This window comes from Phaseolus vulgaris, chromosome 6 (genome assembly GCF_051622355.1).
Source record: "Phaseolus vulgaris cultivar YP4 chromosome 6, ASM5162235v1, whole genome shotgun sequence".
NCBI lineage: Eukaryota > Viridiplantae > Streptophyta > Magnoliopsida > Fabales > Fabaceae > Phaseolus > Phaseolus vulgaris.
The window spans coordinates 16416801-16421779 of NC_143503.1; the positions used below are offsets into that span (position 1 = coordinate 16416801).

Genomic DNA, 4979 nt, shown 5'->3' on the forward strand with positions numbered 1-4979 from the left:
TTAAGATATTTAAGTTGATTTAAATTATTTATTTATGACAGTTAATTTATTTTGCTTTTTATTTTCTTCTTTTATAAATAAATTGTTATGGAGAAATATATTAAATTGTGGTAGATGTAAAAACAGACCTTCATATTAACGAGGGAACAACTCAGGTCCGGCCAACACATGTTGTTTATGGAAATTAATGTGGAAAAACAACTCCAACAACCTACATTTATTGAGGAGTCATTAATGAGGGAACAACTCATGTCCTGGCACTAAAGAATGCTGTTGCTCGAAATTTAATGTGGAGAAGCAGCTCCAACAACCAGTATTTATTGAGGAGAACTCTGAATCATGCAGATATTAAAATGGACGGTGGAATTGGCAAGGTTGATGGTTCTGCTGTGACATGCGGTTAGTTGAGCTTTAAAGAGGCACAAACACATAATCTTTTAGGTTTTAATGAGAGAACAGCTCCTGTTGGGTGTTCCCAAACCCACGTGGGAGGTAGGAGTTGGAAGATAAAGTCGGCACTGCTTACACAGTCCAAGGTACAGGGAGTGGGTTCAGAGGTAAAGGAATCGGAAGGAGTGTTTAGCAAGTTGAAGGCGGTTGTAGTAACAATCATCATGCATTAACACTAACTTCTCCCATTACTATTCTATTTTATGTCCACTGTTTTCTCATTTTTCTTACCATAAATTAACAAATTATCTATCAAGACCAAAGACAGCAAAAACTTATATCCTCCATATAATATGAAAAATGATTGGTATTATTATTTGTTTCTATTAATAATATTATTAAATATTTTTATACAACTAAAATTAAGTGTAGTTTTAAATTTTTAATGACATTAAGTCAATTTTAATAATTATAAAATATATATTTAATATAATATATATTTTAACATATAATAAATTCATAAATTATAAAACAATATATTTATATATATACATATATATATATAATATATATTTTTTATATTATTATAAATTAATTTTAATTATTAAGTGCAGATTTAACACGATAATTTTTAATTTCTAAATTTATTATATAAATAAATTTTTTAATTATCATTTCAAAAACTTAACATAATAATCAATAATTTCAAAATTATTAAGGGTCTAACAACTGAACCATTATACAACTATAACTATAACTTGATCTACCAATAATATGTTATAATTTCAAATAATACAAATTTTCTTTAACAATAATTTAAAATTTAAGTTTAATAATTGTTTTAATTATATATTTTCATCGAAACCATTACATATTTTTCGCACATAGCGGTACAGTAAATGGATAAGATCCACACAAATATGATAACAAGTGAATAGTACAATGTAAATGATTCTATAAGTTCATTTCTTTTGTGTGTTGTTGCAATAGAAACCTTTCACAAAATGGTAACTATCAAAGCATCTTACACAGTAGTTCCAAATCAACCAACTCCAGAAGGCATTCAATGGCTGCCTGACAGTGATCAAGTGGAACCATTAAGGATTTGGTTCCAACAGTTGATTACACAAAAACCCTAATTCAGGAACTTCCCATGTTACTGGTGCAAGTAACAAGTTTCCTTGGCCATGAAGCATTTTCCATTGGAGTTGCTATCTGTCATGTCTTGGTTGATGGTGTTGCTGCTGTTCAGTTCATCAACTCATGGGCAAAGTTGGCTCGTGGAGAAACATTAGAGCCTCATGAAATGCCCTTTCTGGATCGAACTGTGCTCAGATTCATAGCCCCTCCATCGCCCCCACGCTTTGATCATCTAGAGTTCAAGCCTTTTCCCCTCATATTAGGAAGATGTGACAACACTGCTGAGAAAAACAAGGTGGTAAAGACCACCTTGTTGAAGCTGACAGCAGAACAAGTGCGGAAGCTGAAGAACAAGGCCAATGCTGATGAATCAACAAAAGGGTCAAGACCTTATAGCAGATTTGAAGCTATTGCTGCACATGTATGGAGATCTGCATGTAAGGCTCGTGGATTAGATGAAAATCAACCAAATATTGTTCGGTTCGGTTCTGATATTCGCAATAGACTCATTCCACCTCTCCCTAGGAATTACTTTGGGAATGCTATGACCTTAACAGTAGCATCATCACAGGTTGGAGAAATCTTATCAAATTCTTTGGGTCATGCTGCTAAGAAAATAAGGGAAGCAATTGAAGTTCTTACACATGAGTATATAAGCTCACAGGTACATAGGACTAATTTTTTTGGTCCCCTTTCAACCTTATTATGTCTATTTCTTCTTTCACACTTGTTTTATAGTTTGACAGTATTTTCTTCTTATAGCACGAACAAAATAAATGTATCAAATTAAAACTAATTCTAACATAATAAACTAAATTGTATGTTGCATGATTGATTAAGTAAAAATGAATCGCATTGTAGTTAAGAAGAAATAATCAAATTTAACTTTTTAAAATGTTTAAATGATATGAATTAATTCTCTGCAAATATATTATTTTAAAGCACATATTTTAATTTATTAAAAAGAATTATTAAATAAAAATTAATTTTAAAGATAAAAAAAATTAATTACTATATTAACTGGTTTGAATACTACTTTAAAAAGTAAAAATTAATAGTGTCTTAAATTTATTGTTAAAATTTTGACACCTAATTAAAAATTAGTTTATAAAATTTCATTAATAATAAAAACTATTTTAGATATAATAATTTTTAGTCTTTAAAATAATATCTAATTTAATTAATATAATAATTAATTATTTTTTATTTTTAAAATTAATTTTTATTTTATATTTTTTTATAATACTTTTATGAATTACATTTAATTTAGAATTAAGTAGTTTTATTTAATAGTAGTTCGGTATTTTTAATGAAATTGAGTACTATAGTTTGGTTTAGTTAAATTTTAAGAAAATCTTAAAAATGAAGGTATAATCATGGATATTTGATTATTACTTTGACTTTCACACATTAATTTTATAGAGAAATCCTTTTTTTACAGATAGATATTATTAGAGGCCAGGACCACATGGATAAAGCAAGGGCTTTGTACTTTGGAGCAAATGAAGATAAGGATGCATTGTTTTATGGGAACCCTAACCTTCAGATTAGATGAGGATGCCAACGTATGAAGCAGATTTTGGTTGGGGAAAACCCGTGTATTTCCGTTATGCAGTTGTGGCTACACAAGATAGGGCAATCATTACTCAAAGTACGGATGGGGATGACTCTGTTATTCTGTTTCAATCCTTTCAAATGGAATATATGCAGCTTTTCAAGGATAGTTTTTATGAAGAAATATAAGCTGTATCTTTATATATATATATTTTGAATGTAAGCTTTACATGTGGGAGACATGTAATTTGTCATGTTTAATTAATTTACTTAATTGTTATGCTTAATTGTTTACTTACTTTCATTGGTGGAAATCTTACAAATTATTTTAAAAAATTTATATTTTTACAAATTATATATGAAATTTAATGTAGTCAATTTGCATTAATGGAAATCTTCGGAAGTAGATGTATAAAAGATTAGATTGAGAGTAATAAACATTTGACAGATGAATTTAGAGAAGGAGTGTATGAGTTCATACAATGTTATTAGTCAAGAACAAGGTCAAATGTTGTACCTGTGGGGATGATGAGGCCTGAGTAATATTGATCCACTTTGATACACAATTCGTTGACGTTCTCGTACTCCTTGAATTCTTCAAAGTTCTTCCTCTCTCGCGCGTTTCGCCGGTCGGTGGGGGTACCTGCGATTGCACTCTGACGCTCAAATCAGTAGTAATTAGTCTATTCTCTTAGGATATAAAAAGCGTACATTTTCCCCCTTTCAGAAGTCCCTTTTATAGGTTGACTTGGGCCTTCACACTCGAGTGGGCCAGATAATCGATTGCCAAGGCATGTGTTGTGGTTAGTGGTCTTTTAGGTCGTGTGTAGTGGTTTCTTGATATTACGGAAGTGTGTTTCGACGTGCCTTTGACCTATTCGACGTTAGTTGTAACTGCTTTCTTTTCCACATATTTATTATCTTATATTATTAATTCATGCCTTCAGTCGTCCGGGGTCCGACCGATACACTTGCCCCCCAGGCTCGAGGGCATGTATTGCCGAAGAGTCGTATGGAGTGTCTGAGAATTCCGAGACAATGTGTGATAGCTGACATCATTGAATGCATGACAGAGATGTGACGTTTGGCAGAGCCGTCACTTTGCGATGTACTATTTCATCGGATGTCTTCAACGGTGGAGATTGCGTGTCGCTTCGCGTGCCGAGTGAGTTCAACCGTTGGATTACATATTATCCAACGATGTTGGATGAGCGATGGGGAAATCCTTCTCTCACTTCATTTCCTATAAATAGCACCTCATTTGTGGGTTGAAAGGTTTACACACTTTTTTTACCCTCTGAGTTTTGTGTCATTTGCTCCGAGTGTTGAGTCAAGTGCAAGTGCAAATTCGTTTCTGGATTCGTGTTCTTGTTGAGGTTAGTAATGCCCTATTCCGTAGAGTCTTCTCATAGTGTAGATTCCTCCTTGACTCGTACTACATTTGGCAGTGCGAGTCATTCGTCAGACAACCCAAGCTATGATTGGGTCGATCCGTCTGTCGTTAAAATTCCTACTAGAATTAGGACTTATGATAATTTAGATAAATTTTTCTCTGCGAATGAGAACTTTTTGGTGCCTGACTGTCCATCTGAGGCACTAATTGCGGATGTTTGCGGTGTGAGCAACCGTGTGTGCCACGGTCGGGAAAATGTATTGCACGACTTCTTTTTCGTATATAATACATTTTTTTGCTAATTTGCACATTACCCTTCCTTTCGATGATTTTACCATGGGAGTCCTTCAGATTCTCAATGTCGCGCCCACGCAGTTACATCCCAACTCGTGGGAGATTCTTCAAGCCTTCCGAGTTCTATGCCAATTTTTTCGTTTAAGCCTACTCCAAAGTCATTCTTGTATTATTATAATACTCATCCAAGCACCCCGGTTGGTGGAGA

At 33.0% G+C, this 4979-nt stretch overlaps 1 pseudogene across 1 annotated transcript; it reads left to right on the forward strand.

Moving 5' to 3' along the window:
• Positions 1 to 1474: 1474 nt before the first annotated feature.
• On the forward strand, positions 1475 to 3371 carry LOC150027208 (spermidine hydroxycinnamoyl transferase pseudogene; annotated as a pseudogene). Its single transcript, XR_016521560.1, has 2 exons — positions 1475 to 2194; positions 2972 to 3371. The product of XR_016521560.1 is annotated as a spermidine hydroxycinnamoyl transferase pseudogene (transcript).
• The last annotated feature ends 1608 nt before the right edge of the window (positions 3372 to 4979 follow it).